We start from the raw sequence: 13,665 nt of genomic DNA, 5'->3' as shown, positions 1-13,665 counted from the left end.
GACGATTGCCGACCAGCATAGTATGCATCAAGAATGTCAAGCAATAATAAAGTTTCCAACGGAAGTTAATCGACCGCGCTCGGTATAACTTCCACGCTACCATTTGTACGCAGATGATAAAATCTTGACAACCTTACTCAAAGAAACGTAATAATCGCGAATGCTACAATTTTAATGACCTAAATTATCTTTAAATACTCTTTTTTCTTATACTCCATTTAAGTTTACTTTTATACAAAATTTTCTAATATCCTAGGCACGATATACACACACGTACATCCGTTAATAATAATACGAGGGGAACAAACTTTTTATTCCGTCATTTGTCAGTCATACTTTGTACAATTTATTATTACATTATTAGTCCATCAAACATTTAAGGCTATGTCACAACAACTATGCAAGTTCACTTCTGGTCTTTATTTAATCCATTTCTCGTATTATATTCCTCGTACAGTTACTCATTATATTATAATTTGTGTTTGAGATCGTGTCACGTTTTTATTTAACAATTCTGATTTATTCTGACGATGGTTCCGACGTAAAAACCAAAAGCCTGCAATTATTTTTTTTCAAGTACACGGTTAAAGTCGCTTTAACTGCTTATGGCTATTAGAGATATTGGTTCTTTTATTTATGCTTAGATTCGGTCCGAAAATTGTCCTCTGTTTTTTATACATTTGTCGTTCAATTAAAGTATATTTTATTGTGGTCTTTCCACCGAACGATCGAATATATTCCCAATGAATGTTTGTAGCTGAACGATTGAGTGGCTCGTTGTTAGTTGTAAAGTGTAAAATTCTAACGGTAACGTTAATTAGTTCTAACTTGTTCCAGATAGATAAGTACAATTGGGAAAATCTATACTTTATGTAATTTAAATATAGAAAAAGTTGTTGTTTTCTTTTTCAAGTACTGTCTTAGACAATACTTGAATAACAAATCACTGCTTCGGGGTCCGATCACTATCTATAGTCCTCATTTTAACGGTCTCTGCTACCAAAAAGCAACATATTTATCTATCGTACAAATACCGATTTTTGACCGATCGCATAATTGACATTTTTATTCAGGGAGGAACGGTTTCGAACACGTAAATTGGAGTCAATGAAATCAAATGTTTTCTCGGTCAAATGGATATGAAAATAGAAAACAGAATTAGTAAGATGAAATTTAGAGCGAAGGTAAAAATTTACTACAAAAATATACGATACAAATACGAGGACACAATCTGCATAAAATGATAGTGGTCTTTTAAAAGAACGCTGTTTCTCGTAGAATACGATGCAAATGCATTACTTTCTATTTGCCATTATGAATAAGAGCTGCGACGTATTTTACGACGACTGCAGCTCCTCATTTATAGAAGTTGCAAATTGAATTCTGCGATGAAAATTACGCTGGGTCTGGAAAAGTAGAAATGAAACTTTAAGGACGGAAAAAGTACGAAGGGAAACGTATTTAAAAAGGCTTAGCAACTCGCGTGATTATAAATTAAACTGCTGCAATTTGCTGCATCATTAGTACCACGAAAAAAAAAAGATTACAATTTTTATCTCAGTCTGAAATGTAGCAGTTGCTGGAAGAATTTCTCAAATTGTAGAACCATTGTCGTTGTAAACCCAACGAAAGCAATATTCTCGACCATTTACAGTTATACCAAAGTTCAACTCTTTCGAACTTTATCAATTTTCAACCTTTTTGAATCGCGAAACTGTGAACGTTATCGTAAAACTTGCAATTACACTTACTATTAGATACCTAATTTCTGACTTCGTTCTTCTCGAACATTTCAATTGGAGAATAGATTGTTAATGTACTATAAAAATTAAGAGAGTATCTCAGTAACCCGGTTTCAAAATTTCAATTTATAACGTAGCAATGTCCCTCCGAACTTCCACTTTCTTGTGAAATGAAGAATCTCCACTGCTTAAAATTTTTTTGCCTCACTCTTCACCGGTATCCCTCATTCTTTCGTTAATTCTGGTAGAATTCTTATCTGCGGAATTACTTCTTCAATCGAAATGTCGCACTTGTATTTCAGAAATATAATAATCCTTCAAAAGAGCATTATTCACACAATTGAGTCCTCGAACAAAATAAGGACAGACCTGTGAAGGATCTGTCTAAAATAATGAAATTACCGTAACGACGAGACAAATATTTTCTAGGAAATGTTTGTCTTCGACCGGTTGAAATTAAAATAAAAGAGAGAACATAAAAAGGAGAATTCGGGGTAAACGGAGGAATTACCAGAAAGGAGAGAAAGGATTTGACGGGTTACGGAAGAAGCGACAAGAACTCTAATGTATTCCAGATCCCATGATATACGAACCGAGTCGACGGAATATCTCCGCAGTGCCTCGTAAATACACTCCTCCGCGATTTTAATCTTTCAACAGATCTCCCGATTACATCTCCTCCAACCATCGTCTCGTAAAACCAGGAAGCATAGAGGAAACGTTGATTGGCGAACTTCAACGGTATGTCTGCGTAGTTACGCTCGACAACGAATACCACGGACGTCTCCTATCGAACGAATCCCATTTTACAATCCATTAGCATAAGATTGACGCCAGCCCGTACTGCTTAATTCGTCGGCCAACCGTTGCCTCCGATTAATACATAGCCCGAGCATTGACGTCTCCAATAGGCGGAGACTTTCCTCGAAGAAATTCTTGATAAAGGAATTGTCGATGATGCGATTAGAAGGGTGCATAAAGAGTGGAACCACTCTTTACGGAATGTTTTCCACAATTGGAGATGAAAGTTCGTTTTCAGAAACGTTCATTTGATCGTTACAGTTGCCTAATGTTTAACAAACGAACATGAACGTTCTGCAGAATTTGCGTTCCAACGATAGAAATGAAAGAAAAGTAAGTTTGTAACAAGGACACATAATTTAACAAATAATTCCAATGAAAACATCGATAAGGTCCAGAATGTACGATGCAAAGTTTGAGTAGGGATTTCGGATGGAAAGTGTAAGTCGTAATGTGTGCCAAAGACGGTATAAAGTATCGGTAATTGAGGGTCAAGTTCTAGTCCGTAGTAGTTCAAAAGTCCAATAAGTTCTACCTTAAACTAAACCGAAGTTAAACGAGAGACTGTAAGTTCTTCAAGACGATCTCCGATGTAAAGGCACGTGCAAACTTCGAAGGAAAATGTAACGGATTTTGCCCTCTACGTACACATATAAATAATAAGATCTGTATAAAGAGGTGCGGTTTCTTTGGTATTATTTTCGAGATTTAAAGTCTCGATACGTAGAAGGCTGTGTTCAACTAACGGTCATTCTAAAGCAGAATCTGTTAGGAAAGATTCGTCGAAATATATACCTGATCCAGAAAGAAACGCAGTAATTGTTGTTCCTATTGCCCAAGAAAGTACTCCTCGTTGCATAAATCTTTACGATTCGTGATAAAATTAACCTTTAAATAAGAAGTTAAAAGTTTACACCGCGTTGTGTCGCGTTGTCGCGTGAATCGAGCAAGATTCTCCTAAAGATCGAGCAAAGCTGGGGGAACCACAGGTTTCCTTGCGGACCACTGGTGCACCATAAACTTCTTAATATCGCGGACCTTTTTTATGGTCGATAACAGAACACGCATTATGAAGGAGTACATAATTTACGGTGGCTGGGGACGGGAAGTTTTATTAAAATTTCAGTAGGCATCGCTGAAATCCCCGGTTCTCTGATTAACACGTTCCGTATAATATATCTGTTCAAATCCTATTTGTGCGACAATGTGAAGTAATAACGTTGACATTTACATTTTTCTCGGACTATTTTATTTGCCGTTATAAACCACGGTGAAATGTTATATTAATAATTGTCAATTTTTACGGGACGGGGGAAGTCTTTCTTTTTAGACTGCATTAATTAATGCTACTTTCACGCGAGCGAAATTTCGCAGCGGTTAAAAAGCGAGGTATTCAAATTCGGGAAAATAACGTTCCATAGACGGTCTCGTGGAATAAAGCGCATATTTTAACACTTGTTGCTCGAACGACGTAACAATGTTACGTTCTCGTTTTTATCCGCGTTTCGCGAATTCCACTTTTTCTCCCGCCTCGCGTTCGTTAATGGCTTCGCGAATCTTGGGCACTTGTGAAATGTATCGCATTAAGTGAAATATGTATGTACGCGTTGAAATCGCAAGGCCGAGCAGAAACTGAAATTCATACTGTAGAAAATCGTAAAGGAATTGACTGCTCGACCGAGATACACGAAAGCTGTCCGTATCGTACAAATGAAATTACTTGTATTTACTAAAAAAATACCACGATGTCGAATGTAGAGAATTCGTTCTTTTTACCTTCAGAATACGATGTTTGGTTCTTTTTACGCCAAGGACGATTAAGAATTATTTCGAACAACGGTAACTGTACGAAATCTACAAAATCAATTAGACAAATTGAGTTACACGCATCGAAATACGTAATTGCTCCTTTGAATCGAACGATCGATATATTTTTAAAGCTCTTGATACTAAACGGATATAATTTTACGAATTTTGATAGAATATCGATAATATTAATTAAACGGTAATATAACGCTAAAATAACTGGAGAATCTCTCTAGCGACGTAGCACAGTAAACAATATTTTTTAAACAAAAATTATCACTTCATTATTGTATGGTGTACGGTTCGCTTGATTTTCTATTCCACGAAGAAATAAAAACTTTTCCAAGATTTTGTATAACCTTACAAAACAGCTACTTTCGTAAAAGTAAGGAAAGTTCCAAGACAACTTCGACGTTCTTTATTACGTAGTGTATCTTTTTCTTTCATTCGTATTTCATGCAAAGACTCGTACTTCTTCGACAATTTATACAGCTTTTCAGCGAGTAACTCTTTACGCAAGAAAAATAAAGTTACGAAACTGAAGCGTTGTATGTTTATTGTTACGAATTGTGTTCGCAGCTTACTTTCTTTTTTTGTTCGTTTTTCTGGAAAGGACTCGTACTTCTCCGATAACTTGTACAACTTTAAGAAAAAGCGGCCTATGCAAGGAAAATACAGTTATAAAATTAAATTACTCTACATGTATTGTTGCGGCCTTATTAACGCGCAAGTTAACGAGAGAAAAGTGCACTTTACCACACGCAACATCGTACAGACAAACTCACGGCTTGCATAAAAATTCAATTTCCGTTTCTCGTAAGTTTACATAGAACCTTCACCTGAACTCGTGTTTTGCGTACCAGTGTACTCGTGAAAAGTCATTTAACGAATACGTATCGTATAATAACGCTTATAAAGAAGTCACCATGAATTTTCTTCTCGGAAGAGATTTCTCCATACCCGCGAAATCTAAATTCAGTGTCAAATTTGTGTGCAAGTCGGCACAACTTGTTATAGTTTCTGGAATACGCTGACGAGTGTTATAAGAATTATTCTTGTTTCGATGGTTGGGTCGGAATGAAAATTAGCGAACATATACATCATACAATCTAGTTTAACGAGACGTATACATTATATTTTCGAAAAAATTGTTAGCTGTTCGAAATTCATTATTTGATAAAAAGAAAAATCTGTTCGAACGATGTGTACGATTTCCGATAAACGAAAACTCAAAAATAAAGAAGATTGATAAATTAGATTCAAAAATTAAAACAACGATATCACTTTGATCAGAAATATCGTTTCTAGGTCTTTTCTCTTATAAATCGGTTCAAAAATGGACGTATTCGACGTTTCAATGCCGATCAAAAAATTTGGTAAAAATCGATTTTTGATTCTGAATTCGTAACAGGATCAGTCTGCGAATTTATTTGTGACTCTTACCGCGCGATTTACGCGTAGTTATTTAAACCGCTTGAGCAATAATGCGCGTACGTAGAACTAAGAATCCTATTTGAAATTCTGGACGGAACGTCCGCGGTAACAGTTCGCGTCGTCCCTTAAAACGCATTTGAATAATAATCATCCCGTAGAGGAACTCTTTGGCGCCATTTCGAGGTATTTACGGGGCAAATAGATATCGCACGTCGCAGCATAGATGGGTTTTGCATGCACATCGCGTTCGTAGAAAGCTGCTCCGTTCAAGGACGCGCGGACACGAGGTAGAGCGCATCTTTCCTCCGACTTACGTTACTGACGCGACGATATCGATCGCGTGCTCGATCTCGAGGGTGTAACAACATCGGATACCGAATTGCACCTTTCTCGGTGATAAACTTCTCCCGTGAGTAATCAGTGAACGCAAGCGCATTAGCGATTTCGTATCGCAGCTGGATCCGGGCGAAACGAGCCACTTAGACAAACACTTGCGAGTTTTCCCATTGCTCATCGCTCGACGTGATAAATATTCCACGGTGGACCGCTTACAATTAGATGCGTTCAAACGCCCGTAGCAATTCGTACCACGTTTACGGTGGTCTCCCATAAAAGGAGACACCTAATCCAGACGCCGAGTGACGTGAAACAGGTCCGCCACGTGAATATGAAGAACTTAACGAGAGCGCGCATTACGTTGAACACGCGAAGAATTGCAACGAAGTTTTCACGATCTGGAACACGAAAAAAGGAGCGGTCTCCATAGCAGTAGTACTTAACTCGCGCAATGGGCAGAACGAGTTACATCATCGTGAAGGTACACTAATTGCGCTCGTATAGAAAGAGTAATTTTGCTTCTCTCTGCACTGCCAAGGCGATGTACATTCAAACGTCTCTTCGTTATTTCATTTATTTATATCGATCGTATAAACTTCGATTACACATATTTTAGCTCCTTTGTCTGCAAACGTTCTTTCGATCTGTGTAAATTTTACGATCCCGCGGTCTTAAAAATGATTTTCCGAGTAATTCGAATATCATAATTACCCTCCGATCGTTGCAGCTTCTGAGTTTTTAACATTAAATACGTTTCCCGGTTAATCGATTCTTTGAGATATCTCTAACTCGGAGTTACGTTTCACTCGTAATTCTGTATTATTTGACGAACTTTACGTTCAATAAACCTCCCCGACGTAACCATTATTGGTCTAACATCGACGTTCGCAATCTACTTTAATTACAATCGATGGTTATTATACGTGTAAATATTAATATTAATATTCGTTCCAGCTACATTCGGATTCTCGGTTGGATATGTTTGCAAAATTTAACAAACGGTAACCGCTACGATTCGATGCTACAACAATTTAATTCGAGGGTATTTTATTTTATTTCGATCGAAATTGTCGAGTTTCGTAATATACGTAATAACGCCACATTCGTGGCTTTATTTTTCCGATCGCTGAGCGTGTAAATTCATAAAATTTTAATAAAAGAATATTGGTTTCTACGCGCGCATGTGCAACGTATACTATGTACGTTGATGGAAAGAAGAGTCGAACGATACTGTGATTTCAACTGGGAAATGGAATAAGGATATTTCCGAAGCATCTTCCTTCCACGAACGGAAGAAGCTGCTTCGCGTTCAAACACGGGATCTATTTAAGTCTTTATTGATTCTCCTTAAGCGACATTGAAACGTTAATGCTAATGGGGATATCGACGAACATTCCTTATTAAAAGAAAACAGATTTTGTAGTATACGAACCGTGGCTTCTCTAGAAAGTAGCTTTTAATCTTTACGAAGATAAATTCAGCGGAGTGAGACTTCGGGCACTGAAATAAGTCGAACGAATTCCACTGCTATCGATTTCAGATATCGCTCGACTTTTACGATAAAACCATTCTTTCGAAGGTCCTCGACTTATGAAAATCTTGACACAGTATCTCGAACTTGAACATTATTACAATTCCGTTGCGAGTATTAAATACTGCGTACACATTCCTATCGCAATATTACAAAACGTCATTCAGAAATCGATTTAGATTTACGATAATCTCCCGACAATTGAATTCCCCGATATCGTAGCGCTTCGAAAAAAATCGTATTGCCGCTGATAATTCTATATTTTCACTATAACTTTTGTCGTTGGATAAAACTTTTTGAACAATCTATTATTTCGCTACCGTCTAACACGTAAATTTCTTGCCCGCTTCTCCCATTGTGATGATTTTTCACCCTTAAAAGCGAACACCGAAAATCCACGCAAACCTTGCATGCTCGCGATGCACAAATTTCCAGAAGCAACCTGCCGTGAGTAAGTCTATATAACATGCGGGCAAAGTTTCTCCAGACAACCTTGCCGAAAAATTTGTCGTGTAACTTCCAGCAGGGTTGTGCCCTCTTCTCCCCGAAGTCGTTACAAAATTTGCCGAAATTCTTCCGCAGAAGTTACACATATACCGCGGTCTTAAGTTCAACGAGAATCTACACGTAAGGAAAGCACGTTGCGCGAAAAGCTAATATCCGCCTTTCTTCGTACATAGCCGAAGGAATGTCCAAACAAGGCCCGTCGGAACTCATTCTACGCAGGGTTTACAAGACGCTCTTCTATTTTTGGCACCTATTGTTCGATCCCGCTGTATTAGTTACGGTCAGTCTACGCTTGTAATTCTCTTCAAAGTTCTGCAAACAACCGTGAATCGTGAAATATATTGGAATAAATTTCCAAGCTAATTCCTCGATGGCGAGTATTGGATATTTTCCAACGATGAAACCCAAAATGGTTTCCTCGCTTCGACTTTCGTGTTTCGAAACAAGTAGAATTCGATCAGTCGACTCGTACTTACAAAACTTTTGCGAAATGGTCTCGTTTGTACCTCTATTTGTACCAAACGAACAACTGGATATGAATTCCAATTTTATGGGTTCATTTCTCGATTCTTCGAGAATTACTTTCCGAGAACTAATAATTATTTTTATCAATTTATTCATGGGTTGACGTTCTTTGATAAATAATATACAAAGAATATAGATACATCTACAAAATCCTATGTAGTTGTCGTTTGAATGTTAGAAATGAGGAGAAGAAATCTAATGCTGCCGAAAAATCATTCACGTGAATAATTATACAGTTAATATAGTTGTATAGTTTTCTTGACCGTATACAGTACGATGCAATTCCAGCATAAGGAAAGGACGACTTCGCAGATTACGAAGAGACACATATAATTAAAGTGTGGAAAAATATTTGAACATTTTTGAACTAAATTATTAAGAATTTCGTACGTTAAAACTAGGTCTTGAGTAATTCTACGTGTCTCGAATGTCTTTAAGTTAAGCAATTGCACAATGTAGGTCCAATCGTGTCAATTCCCATAGAGCGGGTCGAAATTCGACAGAAGCGGTGTTGGATATTTTCTAATCTATTACGTAAGTAATGTTGATAAGGTGACCAAATAACTGAGCCATATTCCAGATGTGGATGTACTAATGAGCAATAAAGAATTACACGAATTAGTTATTTTAACAGCACGGTTCTTTTTTCTAATCGAAATTCCAGTATTGACAGTACTGATCAGTTATTGTCAAACTTGTGTATTCGGTATAATAATATTCTTCGTCGAATATCTAATGTATTTCTTTGGAGCGAACATTAATTTCATTTCGAACAGAACACGTTCTTAGACATAGAATTTCTGTTTCATATTTCAGTAGAAATTTAATATTTTTAATTATTTCATATTTAATATCTACGTAAGTGCTGTACAAAGTATTCATTGCAACGTTGATTAATCAAGCGAACCGTGGGTCGATAAAGATCGGCTGCTTTCGAAGCAAGTCGCAAAATAAAACCTCCAACCCCTTTAACAGGGTACAAATGTATTTTATCACCATTAATTTCAGGTTAAAGCGTCTCCCTCTTTCGAAAGACAGGGATTGATGACGCGGCTGATAACAAAGTTGCGATCGGGAAAGTAATTAGACTGGTGCGACTTTATAATGGAAACTTTTCGACGACTCTGCTCTCGTGTTCACGAAGAAGAAAGCTCAGCTTCGCTTTTGGAACTTGAGAAATCGGGAAACGCACGATAAACGGGCAGTTCGATTCGGACTATTGAATAAAAGCTATTCGAGATTGTAGATATTCGTTCCTAGGGAGTTTAAAACAGATTATTCCAGCGGGTCTCGTAGATCTTAAACGACTACAAAAAAACACGACGATAATTAAGACGCGCTTGGAAACGTGAGAACGTCGAATTCGAAATACCATTCACCGGACACGTCTTTCGAAAAAGAAAACACGTTGTCTTTCAAACTTCCGAGAACGAGACCATTATTTTGAAAAATGATGGAAACGTACGTTTAATAAATGGCGAACATCGATTAATAAAGATTGCCCTCTATTTCCCAAGTCCGGTCTTCTATGATAATTTTCTTCTCCCATATAAATTTCAGATCGGTGAGATAATCTTCTACTTTCCTAAAGTGCGCGAGAATGACAAGGTAGCTATCGTAAAGAATTTCTTCGTTTCATGAATAACGTATTTCTCGTCATTGCTTATGACTGAGCTTCGCTTCTTTCTTGATCGGCACGTTAATACCATTTTCATATACGGTCGAGTTTGAATTATCTAGTCACGATTTTACCTTCTCAATACTATTCCATTTCTCATAAGGAACGTGGTAAATGAAGACGGGGAATGAATAAAGATTTTCTAGACGGATTCTTCCATCTGTCATTATCAGATGAAGCTTGACGTAATCGTTCGCTTCGTTTAAGCGTTCGAATTACTAAATTTAGTAAAAGTCGATCGAACGACCCAACGAAACCGACGATTCCCTATTTAAAAAATTACAAATAATTTTTAATACGAACACAGTGAAGGAAAAAGGTTTGTTATACAATTAATGTTTTCGTAAATTATATCGATTTAAAAATTTATACTGGATATGTCCAAACGATAATTTATGAAAGAGCAGAACATTTTTAAGCGAAACGGTGTTACGAGAGGTGCTCGGAGAAAATAAGAAATGAGAAAGACAGAACGCTTCACGGTGCCGCGTCGTACTTATTCACGCTCGAACGCCAGAAATTTATATATTTCCACCAGATTTTTCGCACTTCTGAGCCCCGGTCAGGGAAAATGTTGCTTTAACTGAGTACAGCACAATAGAAGCTGCCGCGATTTTCGTATGCGCGAATTTTCACGGGGATCCGCCAACTTAACGTGACTGTTATTCTTCTGCTGTTATCGAGCTCGTTGAAGTTCTCGCGGAACCTGGTACGGTGTACCGTTCAGCAACGTCAGCGATTCGTATTAATCGGTTCGCGGAAATTCTTATTAGAGATGATAAAAAAATGGATTTTAATAATCTTGAGGATTACACGCTCGAAACTTATCGAACCAGAAACGAATAACTCCACAATTACAACTGTAATGACTAGTCCGACTACAAACTTCTCAGACCTCGCGATTGGACTAGAAACCTAACCTTAAATTTGACGAGATCCTGAAACATGACTTTATTTTTGATCGAAAAATTATTATTGAATACACAGCATCGAATAACCAGTGTTTGCCCTCTGATTACAATTATTCACATTTTCGTTTATCATTACAGAATCTACATTGTCGTTAATGTTTATTCGATCCATCGAGACCATTTATTTATCGTTTCCTTCCTCGAACATCATTGCGTTACTGTAGAGACAGTCGACAATTCGTAATATTAAAGTATAAATATTCGTTCGATACAGTGTGCGATATCACGGTGGCAGGAAGTTGGACTCCATTTCTTAAAGTTCAGAACTATTGCGTCCTCCTACGATAAATAGTAAACAGAACTGTCACAGCCAGGAGTTTCCAAAACGTCAGGCAGAAATTAGTTTTTAAAGAAACGGTCGATCGATCTATTGAACCGGAAGTGCTGTACCAGTTCAACTATTCAGAACTTCGACAGATTCTCTCTCCTAATATCATATATTCGAAATTGCGACTGCTTTCTACAACTGACTCAGCTTGACAAATGTAACCGTCTGTAGTAACTTATAAAACTTCAAATTCGAAGCGATATACAAATGGAATTTGAACGAAAAACGAGCCACCTATATGCCAGCTATGTAAAATACAGTTATCGTTAGTTGATGTTCTTCTTATTCTAGAGTTTTCTTCTATCTTTAGAACCCTTTCGATGTAATAAACATTACTTAGATAACGATAGCGTTGACAAATAAACGACATTACGAACTTAACGAAAATAACATCCGCGTCTTTACGTTTCTTATTCCCTTATTCTTATTCCCTTATTCTTATTCTCTTATTCTTATTCCCTCTCTCGAAATTTGTACGAAGAAATCAATATAACGAAACGCGTTATTATTCTGTATCCTTTCGATTCGGTTTACGCATACCGATCGCAATACAATAACGAGATACCGGTGCGGAAAGTATAAATAACGTAATTAGAACGCCGTATCCGCGTAAGCTGTTAATTGTCCAGTCAGTTACGTGATTAAAATGACTTCATGATTGGGCGAAATCCCACGCTATTTGTGTCTACGATAATCATTACTCCGCCACCAAAATCGCCAGAGTTTCTGGTTAATACGTCAGGCAAATATAATACGATTGTCGCGTTCAATTGCAACCCATAGATTTATTTACTCGTGACAGAGAAAGGTAAAATAGAAACAATAACGACAATCGGTCGGATTAAACCTGGTATTGCAGTTGGGATAACACATTTATAACGCGCTACACCACCAGATGCACAAAAACAGCCGAGCACGTTTCAATCATCGTTAAGTATCTTTTATTCGCAATAATATGTGTTCAAACCACTAATACATTTTAATGAACAAATACTGCATCATAAACACATTGTATACCTCGACATCGCGCGAATTGGTGGTCAAATTCTTTCGCTAGATATACTCTTGACTATACACTACCACTTGAAACTTAATTATTGTTCAATAGCTAAATTTTACATAGATCTAGAAAAAATTTATGCACCCATTGAACAATTTTAAGGACAGTGAACTTATTTAATTTTCATATCACGAGGAAAGTTTACGGTTGTGTATTTATGAAATTTAGAAGTAATCCATTTTGAAGGCAGTTAAAAAGAATCCCAAAAAACTCGGATTTAGATTATTTTTCATTGAAAAAATATTGTCGATTCATTGTCAATACTCTCGCCAAGATATAACCAGAAATACAAAGATTTTAATCTACATTACTGGATGAGATTCGATCCATTTGCATACCTTATCTGCCTCGCCAGGGACCGTCGCGTTGTCGGGTCGTTCACACTGAATAAACAATAACAGAGGTAGAGAGTTCTCCATTACCTTAAAACGGAAGTTACTGCATAATATTTCTGCGCACCTGCGTCGCGCAACCATCGAGCGCCTCACCACACGAGACGACTAACAAGCGTACCAAGAAAGAAAAAAATAACGTAAATTTAACCACTTGTTTCTCGACTGGCAACAATCCTTGGCGCCAGATGTACACAACATTTGCAAACTGAAATAGTCGTTCGGGTATACAACTCCGGTGGAATTTCTGGCAACCGTACGTATAGTCGATGGAACAAATATAGTGATTTTCTTAAGTCAATTTCGAGAGATCCGATAAAAATGTTGGGAGCAAGCTGCTAAATGAATTTTTACCAGCAAAGTATCTCTTTGTCGCGTAACTTTGATCTTTCGTAATTGCTAGAACTTCTTGCACGTGAAATAAGAACAAGATAAAGAATCGGTTGTGGATTATTTGCAGAAATAACAATTTGTCCAACAACAAATAATTACGAAAACAAGCCAGAAATGCATTATCGATACTTATAATACGATTCGAAAATGAAATATTTTCG

The 13,665-nt window shown here is 37.2% G+C and overlaps 1 protein-coding gene and 1 long non-coding RNA gene across 7 annotated transcripts in view; one reads left to right on the top strand and one right to left on the bottom strand.

The window, feature by feature from the left end:
* Positions 1–13,665, bottom strand: part of LOC143153391 (uncharacterized) — a 127,284-nt gene that overhangs the window by 73,231 nt on the left and 40,388 nt on the right. For 3 of the 6 annotated variants that reach the window (XR_012993807.1, XR_012993802.1, XR_012993806.1), the window contains exon 1: positions 13,058–13,193. The exons of the other annotated variants lie outside the window; for them this stretch is intronic. This is a non-coding gene — a long non-coding RNA (uncharacterized LOC143153391). Of the gene's footprint in view, positions 1–13,057; positions 13,194–13,665 lie in introns of those variants that run through there. 6 annotated transcript variants of the gene reach the window in all.
* Positions 1–13,665, top strand: part of LOC143153410 (uncharacterized) — a 182,456-nt gene that overhangs the window by 156,341 nt on the left and 12,450 nt on the right. The gene's annotated exons all lie outside the window — the stretch shown is intronic.

This window comes from Ptiloglossa arizonensis, chromosome 12, assembly GCF_051014685.1.
Source record: "Ptiloglossa arizonensis isolate GNS036 chromosome 12, iyPtiAriz1_principal, whole genome shotgun sequence".
In the NCBI taxonomy this organism is placed as follows: domain Eukaryota; kingdom Metazoa; phylum Arthropoda; class Insecta; order Hymenoptera; family Colletidae; genus Ptiloglossa; species Ptiloglossa arizonensis.
This window is presented reverse-complemented; position numbering and strand designations above follow the sequence as displayed.